This window comes from Spermophilus citellus (assembly GCF_964194105.1).
Source record: "Spermophilus citellus genome assembly, chromosome: 18".
Classification (NCBI taxonomy): Eukaryota; Metazoa; Chordata; class Mammalia; order Rodentia; family Sciuridae; genus Spermophilus; species Spermophilus citellus.
This window is the reverse complement of record NC_138200.1, coordinates 8,678,920-8,688,459: the sequence shown is the minus strand read 5'-3', so window position 1 is coordinate 8,688,459 and position 9,540 is coordinate 8,678,920. Positions and strand designations below refer to the sequence as shown.

The following is a 9,540-nucleotide window of genomic DNA, read 5'->3' as shown; positions in this document are numbered from 1 at the left end:
CTGGCATCACAGGTAAACAGCGGTAGATATTTGAATTTTTCTATAGCTAGAGATGTTGAGCACTTTTTCATGTACTTGTTGATTGATAGTATATCTTCTTCTGAGAAGTGTCTATTCAGCTCCTTAGCCCATTTATTGATTGGGCTATTTGCTTTTTAATTTTTTGTAGTTGTAGATGGTCAGAATGCCTTTATTTTATTTGTTAATTTTTATGTGATGCTGAGGATGGAACCTAGTGCAAAGTAGGCAAGGTAGGCAAGCGCTCTGCCACTGAGCTACAGCCCCAGCCCAGGTTATTTAATTTTTTGGTGTTTAGTTTTTTGAGTTCTTTATATATATATCCTAGAGATTAGTGCTCGGTCTGATGTGCATGTGGTAAAAATTTTCTCCCATTCCGTAGGCTCTCTGTTCACCTCATTGATTGTTTCTTTTGCTGAGAAGAAGCTTTTCAATTTGAGTCTATCCCATTTATTGAGTCTCAATTTCATTTCTTGTGCTTTAGGGGTCTTGTTAAGGAAGTCGGGGCCTGAGCCAATGTGATGTAGATGAGGGCCTACTTTTTCTTCTATTAGTTGCAGGGTCTCTGGTTTAATTCCTAGGTCCTTGATCCACTTTGAGTAGAGTTTTGTGCGAGGTGAGAGATGGGGGTTTAATTTCATTTTGCTGCATATGGATTTCTAGCTCTCCCAGCACCAATTGTTGAAGAGCCTATCTTTTCTCCAATAGATGTTTTTGGTGCCTTTGCCGGGTAGGGGGTAGGAGATAACTGTATTTATTTATTTACTTATTTTCCAAATTAACAAACTGTAATTGTTTTACCAAAGATACATTTTTTTTCATGCACATCCATCATACACTGTAACCAAAAAAAGCAGTGTACATGAAATAAGAGAAAATAAATTAAAAATCCATAGCATAGGTAAGGAGGCTCTAGTCTGGAGCACAGCTGAGTTTCCAGCGATAGAAGGAGGCTCAGAGTTTCTTTATAAGAATGCCTGCTAGCAAGGGTTCCAGCAAGGTGGTTGTTGGTCTGTAGTCAGTCTTGAGTACTTGAAACAGTTCTGTCGGTTTTTTTGTTTTTTTCCTTAGCCTTTAGAATAGCCATCATTGTCCTGCAATAGGCAGAGCTATCAGGTCCAGGAAAAATGAGGGAGGGAACCCCAGAGGCAGCGTGAGGTCCAGATACAGCCTTCAAAGGTATTGGTCCAGTGGTGCCTGGGGGAGGAGGAGGGGCGACGCTCCGGGGTCAGCCATCTTCCTTTGGGGGTGTGTACCAGCCGTTTTTTTCGTGGATCTGCACCAAGGACTTGTAGGACTGCTGTGCTCTCGTCAGACTGTACTGAGACTTATTGGCTCCAAACTGCACTCGCGCTTTCCCCTTCACCGGTGTGGCACTGATCTGCGTGATCACTGACTCTATGGAGTAGGCGCTGCTCCAGCCCTGCTTGGTGAGAAGTTCCATGCAGAGGCACCTCCGCCCAGAACGTACCCTCCAGAGAGGACTGGAGACACAACCCTGACCAAGGGCGGGCCAAAGGGAAAGTTATCCTTAAAGGAGAAATTAAGTAGGATGAAATCGGCTCCTTCCTTCTCTTTGAGGATCTGGAGATCATGGTGCTGAAAGACCCCCGGACCCTCAAATCCCCCGTCCAAAAGAACTAGCGTCACACTGGCTGCAAAAGCAAGAGGCAAGTTTATTAATACACAGGCGCCTGCGGGTGCACAGCAAAACCTCAGCCGAAGCTTTGGTGAACTGGCACACCGGGCTTTGGGGTACAGATCTTTTATAGGGAAAAAGGAGTTGTTTTCCACCTAGCACAATAACAGGTGTTTTTGAATCCAGCATACACGTCACTTAAAGGGTAAACTTGTTTTTCACTATGATAAACTTGTTTTTCACTATGATAAACTTATTTTTCACTATAGTTTCCCGAAAAACTCATTAATCTCACAGGTTTACATTGTGTTTCCTCCCTGTTCCCGCTTATGATCCCAGTTTGCTCAAGCATGTCCTGTGATGTGGTCAGGGTGCCCTTTCTAACAGGTCATGTGGTGAGCTCACCTGTTTACTACATACTTTCTACTTTTTATAATCAAGCCTTAGGTTATGGGGCTGGGGTCTTTCAGTGCAAAGCGCTGTCCTGGTCAACTTTGAGGAGTTTGACGTTCCAATCCTATGGACTGTCATTCACGAGTTCAACTGCATAGTTTCCGCCTTTGAAACTCTGTGATCGGTATATATCCCTGAGCTCCTTCGAGCCAGACACTGCACCATTTAAGTAATCTTGCCTCTGGTTCTGTTTGATCTTCTCTAGGATGGCCAGGTTTTCTTTTCCGATGCCACCGTCTTCGGATTTCTTGCCCTCAGCTGGCTCTTCCTCTTTCATTTCATAGTGATCTAGGTCTTGTGTCCTCAGGCATCTCCTCGTCTTCATCTTCTGAAGATACTTCTTCCTCTGTGCACTGCTCTGCTGGCAAGGGCTGATCCAGCATCTCCACATCAGGATGCTGAGGGAGGTGGGAGAGTTTACACAGGTCGGAGATGATGCTCTTCAGATGCTGCAAGAGCAGAGTATTCCCTTTCTTTATGTCCACCAGCCTCTCCAAGACAGCCGCCAAGTGAGGGTCATCAGATTCCACCGACCAGATGGGGGGCACAGCAGGGTACGACTCCGTGATGTTGCAGTGGATGCGGACGGGATCCCCGGGCACCGACCCCCGTGGGGGCAGATGCGGTCCGGGCGCGGCCCCCGCCCCGGCCCCTCCAGCCCCGGCCCCTCCAGCCCCGGCCCCTCCAGCCCCGGCCCCTCCAGCCCCAGCCAGCAGGAACTCGCAGCTCCGCTCGTCCAGGCAGGCGCTGGCAATGCAGAAGCTCTCGTGGCCACGGTGCAAGATGGACTCTAGCAGCTTCAGCTCCCGCCTCAGGCAGGGCCCCAGCCCCGGGACCCCCCTGGGCCGCCCCCTGGCCCCCCAGCTGCTGCCCCTGCGGCTACAGCTGCTGCATCCTCCACTCTGCTCCGCTCCGGGGCCAGCGGCCGGGAGCCTCTGGCCTCTGTTCTGGGCTCCCTGGCCGCCGCCGCGGTCCACACTTCCTGATCCCCCCTTCGCCCGAGATAACTGTATTTATGTGGGTTTGAAGATGATGTCATTTAAAAAAAAATTTAATATTGATTTTTTTAGTTTTCAGCGGACACAAGATCTTTGTTGGTATGTGGTGCTGACGATCGAACCCGGGCCGCACGCATGCCAGACGAGCGCGCTACCGCTTGAGCCACATCCCCAGCCCCAGATGATGTCATTTAAAAAAAATTTTTTTTTTAGTTGCAGAGGGACACAATACCTTTGTCTTGTTTAGTTTAAAAATATATTCTAGTTATAGATGGATGCAATACCTTCATTTTGTTTGTTTGCTTTTCTGCTGTTCTGAGGGTGGAACCCAGCTCTCTACCACTGAGCCACAACCTCGTCCCTGAAGATGAGGCCATTCTACAGCTGGGGATTGGAGCCTCCCTGGGGAAGAGCCCACCCAGGGTCAGGGAACTCAGACCCTAAGGTGCTGTGGGGACTCCTGGCGACTCAGACACTGCACTGAGGGCCTCCGGAACTAGATCTCAGGGAGCAAGAGTCCAGTGGAAGCTTCCCACCATGTGGGTCCCCATGTCATCCCCTCTTACAAAGGAGCCCCATGGAGCAGGCCAGAGGCAGACACAGAGCTGAGCTGGCCTCTGCCCCTGGGCCTGGGCTGTCCAGACCTCCAAGCAACAGGGCTTTTAGAACAACCTCCACAATCTCCCAGGGGGCAGAGGCCCATTTCTCAAGTGAGGAGAGGGGTTGAGAGGTCTGTCGGTTCCCAGGGTCACATGAGGGATGTGTGGCAAAACCAGGTTTCGAAACTTCTGAGCCCCCAGACCTGTGTCTCTGCTTGCTGTCTGCATACCTTCCATCCATGTTGGCTGAGCCTTTACCATGTGTCTGGGCTGTCCCAGGCACCGGGAATCCAGTGGAGGACAAAACAGGTACCTGTCCTGGCAAAAGCAGAAAAGAAAGAAGGTGCCAAGTTGGGTCAGGTGGCCCATCTTGTCATCTCAGTGACTTGGATCGGAAATTTGAGGCCAGCCTTAGCATCTTAGTGAAAGCCTCTCTTAAAACAGGAAATTAAAAGGACTGGGGATGAGGCTTAGTGGTTAAGTGCCTGGGTTAAATCTCAAGTAAAAAAAGAAAAAAAAATTCAATTGAGCATAAAGTTTCTGAAGCGTCTTCTCAGACAAGACCAGATTTTTTAAAATCCGGACGCAGAATCACACTGTCTTGATGACTCTAGCATCAGAGGATGTCTGAGGTAGTGCAAGTTTCCAGATTCTTTCTTCCCCCAAGGCTTCTTTTCTATGTGTGTGCTGAGGACTGCACCCAGGGACACGTTGCCACTGGGCCACATCCCCAGCTCTTTGAACTTTTCATTCTGAGACAGGGTCTTGCTAAGTTTCTCAGGGCCTCTCTAATTTGCTGAGGCTGACTTTGAATTTGTGTTCCTCCTGCCTCAGCCTCCAGAGTTGCTAGATGACAGGTGTGCATCATGGCACCTGGTTTGCTTAGACTTTGACTAAGAATTGGCTTTTTTTTTTTTTTTTTTTTAAGAGAGAGAGAGAACGAGTATTTTTTTAATATTTATGTTTTTAGTTTTCGGCGGACACAACATCTTTGTTTGTATGGGGTGCTGAGGATCCAACCCGGGCCACATACATGCCTTGTGAGCTTGCTACTGCTTGAGCCACATCCCCAGTCCAAGAATTGGCATCTTAACAACAGTGAGTCTCCCAATCCATGAATATGGTATATTTCACCAGTGACTTAGATCTTCTTTAATTGCTTCCAGCAAAGTTTCAAACTTTTCAGGGCTGGGGATTTAGCTCAGTTGGTAGAGGGCTTGCCTCACATGCACAAGGCCCTGGGTTCAATCCTAGCACTCCCCCCCCACAAAATATATAAATAAAATAAAATATATGACCAGGAGCATCAGGTGCAATGGTGCACACCTGTGATCACCGTGACTGGGGAGGCTGAGGCAGGAGGATGGCACGTTCGAGGCCAGCCTCAGCAACTTAGTGAGATCCTAAGAACTTAGTGGCCACACTCCACACTCCCCATCCCAGGCAGAGGTGGACCCCAAAGCCAACAGTACCAGCAATCCCAGGAGAGGTGACTGAGAGCAGCTGAGACCTGTCTCCTCCCTGCTGCCCGGCACAGCCAATCTTCCTCCCCTTCGTACTCCAGAGGTTCCCCAGGATCCGCTCTGGGGCTGCATCCTCCCATCTGGAGGCCCCCCCTCTGGCTGTCACTGGGGTCAGGAGCCCCTCCTCTCTTGCTGTCATCTGGGGCTCTTCAAGCTAATGAGACCTGCCTGATCCTCCTGGCAGGCAGCGGCTTTAATCTCCCCAGCAGAGCCTGGGGGAGGGCCAGGGGAAGAAAGGGCCCTTATGGTGAGACACAGTGACCCAGCCCCAAGGAGGGGTTACGGGTGCGGGGTGCGTGCCGGGGTGTGCGGGGACGGGGTGTGCGGAGACGGGAGCAGATGTGTGAGCACTGGGAGAAATGACATCCAGGAAGGGAGAGGGCAGAGAGGAGGAATCCTAGAGGGACACGGACAGGAGGATGGGGTGTGTGTGCAGTGAGAGGCAGAGAGGAGGGGCAGACGGGGTGGAGCAAGGCTGGTGCATGGAGGAGGACAGGGCCCTGGTACCAGGCTAGAGTCACGGCTTAGGGGGACAAACCAAATGGCCAAGTGGGGGACTGACAGAGACGAGAGGTGGAGGGGAGAGACAGAGAGAGACACTGGGTTCAGAGAGGAAAAGGGAAACCCAGGAGGAGAAGAACGATGACGCAGCTTTGGAGGCTGGCCTTGAACTTAAAATCCTCCTGCCTCTGCCTCCGGAGTCATGGGCCACAGAGCGGGCTCACATTGTTTTTATCGTTCCTGTTTCTTGCTGTTGTCTGGTCTGTGAGACTCACTGGGTGCCTGACGGGTGGATGAGACTTAAGCTCCTGGAGGCCATGCTCATTAGCAGCCCTTGACCTTGGGCGAGTACTGTTCCCCCTTGGCCTTTAGATTCTCCACCTGCAGGATGGAGGGTCCCAGGTGAGAATCCAGGCTTTCCGGCGTGTCGGCTGCTCAGCCTGGGGACCCAGTGCAGATTCAGTGGTGGAGACAGGGGAAGTCTAGGTCCTGCCAATGGTCCCCATCGGGGAAAGTGCACGGTACCCCCTGATCCCACCCGTGGAGGTTCCATGGAGCATTACTGCTCCTTGGGGAAGTGGGAGAGGACAGAGGGAGCCTGGGGTGGGGGCTGAGAGGAAGGGTTGGAATCCTGGGCCTGAGCCTGGAGGAGTTCTCATCCCTAAACTGTGAGCCTCCCAGTAACCCAGTCTGTGCCTCCCAAGGTCGTGCTGGGGACTTAATGACATGCTGCCTGCACAGGGAATGTTGTAGGGACAAACAAGGCAAGGCACCGAAGATAGTAGGAAATAGTTTTATTTGGCTGCAGCCAGGTTTGGGGGGCACAGCCTTTGCTGTATTCAATTAATCCCCTGAACTCCGAGTTCAGGGAGTTTCAGAGTTTTATACCCAGCGTGTAAGGGGAGGGGCTCAGAAGTTCCCAGTCTGCAGAAGTTCACATAAAAGCAGCTTTTTGTCTCACTGTTCTGGGCAAGTTAACCCTTGAAGGACAGCACCTGAGAAGGGTAGAGCTTCATCTCCCCTCTCCTTCCTCCCCTGCCTGCTGTTACCATGGGCCCATTTGTAACTTTTCTTAAACATGTAGACATCTCTGTGAAGCCCAGCTCAAGGCCAGAGGCCTTGTTTGCACATTTCTTCAAAGTACTCTACTGGATACGTTTGTGAAAACTAGTGAGGGGGTGTCCAGCACCTGGAGGGGTGGTATCTTCTCGGCCAGTGGCCAAGTAAACAGGGCGACATGAAAATAGTTTATCTACGATGCGCTCTTTTGCTGACAGTCCTGAATTCAGCCATGGTGAAGCGGGCTCTTCTGTGGAGAAAGGGGGTGCCACTTCAATTCCCCCCTCTAAGGATGCTCCCCATAATTTAATCCTTTAAATTTAAGACCATGATTACCATTATCTTGGCTTATAGCCTTATAAAATGCCAAACCTTAGTTGTTGTCATCTTTTCAACAGCAGCTTCTTTAGTGGACCCAATAGTTTTAATGCACAGTGGAGCCAAACATGGGAGCAATGAACAGGTTAACAGCAGAATTCCCACTGCACCAGTTAAGCTTTTAAATCTATAAGAGTTGAAAACCATCTCCCAAAAGCATGGTTGGGACCCAAACTTTAATGCCCTTCTAGGTCTGAACTAACATGTGCTGGTTCTCTGTGTTGTTGGCTATATTCTTAACCGTTTGTTTATTGTCATCCATTTGGATGCAACAATCTGAGCTGTTGAACTCTCCACATATTTCTGTTTCTTCAACCAGTAGATAATCTAATGCTAAGCAGTTCTGATAGTTAGCCACTCGCATCTGGTCTGTTGTGTGGCTAGGCGGTCAAAGGCTGTGGCAGTCTGATTAATAATAATTTCTAGGGGCTGGGGATGTGGCTCAAGCGGTAGCGCGCTCGCCTGGCATGTGTGCGGCCTGGGTTCGATCCTCAGCACCACATACCAACAAAGATGTTGTGTCCACCGAGAACTAAAAAAATAAATATTAAAAAAATTCTCTGTCTCTCTCTCTCTCTCCTCTCTCACTCTCTCTTTAAAAAAAAAAATAATAATTTCTAGTATAGCTTGTAAGTGAATAATTCTGTTTAACAAGTAAATAGGAGTTCTACAGCTTTAACTGCCAATTTGTGCCCAGGTATCTGGAGCATAAGTGGGAATAATCCTCTGGGGTGGAGAGTTACCTTCACCCCAAGATTGGTGACCTCCTAAATCAAGTTTCTTTCCAATGCACCCCTTTTTCCTTTCCATCTATAGTATTCCTCTGGTGGGACAGGTCCTAAATGTATGTTTTACCACCTCTTAGTTACAGTGGATTGTCCTGACACATGGTTCACATGATCTCCATGGTTGGAATAGGAGTAGGGCAGAATCCCTTAAGGTTATCAAAGGAAACCAAACTAAATAGTAAACTAACAATTTGGTTAGCATAGGTTAAACAGCATGAATTAACAGAGCCAAACTAATAACACCAAACAAATCCTCGAAAGCTTATATAAGCAAGATAAAAAGTATAAGTGAAATTTTGTTACCCAGAATCCAGTCAGTAGGAGTTACTGTTATCAAACCAGTAGCTAAAACCAAACAGAGAACTGTGTATATATCTAGAAGCAAGGGGTGGCAATGCATTACAGTATAAGAACCATCTCAGAGGTTGAAAGAGTCCATTAGTCCCGGTGGGAAGTTTGTCTGTCATGGGGCATTGATCAGCCAGTCCCTCCTGTGTGGCTGAAACAGGGCCGTAGTCTCCTCAAGCTTCGGCCGTGCGTAGACCAGCAGCTTCCGGAGTGACTGGAAGGACAGCACCTGAGAAGGGTAGAGCTTCATCTCCCCTCTCCTTCCTCCCCTGCCAGCTGTTAGTCCAGGGCTGTTGTCCTTCTGATCCTCAAGCTTCTCCGGTGCTCCTTTTTCTTGGGGATGGTCAGCTTCGAGGGCGTAGCAGCATCTGGAGAGCACTCCCAGTCTGCAGCTGCAGGCGTGAGTCTGGTGTAGTGAATCCAGGGACCTGTCTCTGCAAACTTGACTGCAGCTGGGGTAGATAAAATGACAGGGAAAGGGCCCTTCCAAACAAGTTCAGGGGGTGAATATTCCATTCTTTGGCCCAGACTCAACCTCCAGGCTTGAAGGAGTGTGCACTGGGTCAAACTTACTGGCAATCTTTCTCTGACCCATTGGTCGAGAACCTGTAAAGTTTTCCCTAAGGCCTGAAGCTGTCATCTCAGGGTTAATTTTCCTGTCTGTCTTAAATCTCCCTGTAGTCCCCTAATAAAAGGGGTGGGGAATGTCCCATATATTATCTCAAAAGAAAAGAATCCATTCCTCCTAGTGGGAGTGGATCTAATCCTCAACAGTGTAGTAGGGAGCAGTTCATCACAATGTAAGTGAGTCTCCTGACACAGCTTGCCCAATTGAGCCTTAAAGTCCTGTTCATCCCTTGAACTTTACCAGAACTCTGCAGCCTATAGACAGTGTGTAACTTCCATCTGACGTTACACTCTTGGTCAGTAATCATACTATCTCTGCTGCAAAGCTGGCCCATTGTCTGAGCCAACAATTATTGGGACGCCAAATCTGGGAATAATTTCACAGAGAAGCATCCTAGTATCTCCCTAGCCTTTTCAGTGTGGGTGGGAAAGGCTTCCACCCATCAGAGTATGAACATATAAAAAACAAGTTACTTATAGCCCGTGAGCGTGGAAGTTCAGTGAAGTTAACTTCCAAGTCTTCAAAAGGTGTTCCTCCTATAATTTGGATTCCTGGTGGGAGTTTTGGCCCCTGACAAGGATTGTTGTGAGCACAAACTTCACATTGTT

General features: G+C 49.1%; 1 pseudogene across 1 annotated transcript; it reads right to left on the bottom strand.

The window, feature by feature from the left end:
* Nucleotides 1–798: 798 nt before the first annotated feature.
* Nucleotides 799–8,899, bottom strand: LOC308637372 (ubiquitin-conjugating enzyme E2 Q1-like; annotated as a pseudogene). Its single transcript has 3 exons — nucleotides 8,878–8,899; nucleotides 2,130–3,092; nucleotides 799–1,617 (listed from the first exon to the last, which is right to left on the bottom strand). The product of its transcript is annotated as a ubiquitin-conjugating enzyme E2 Q1-like (transcript).
* Nucleotides 8,900–9,540: the final 641 nt, after the last annotated feature.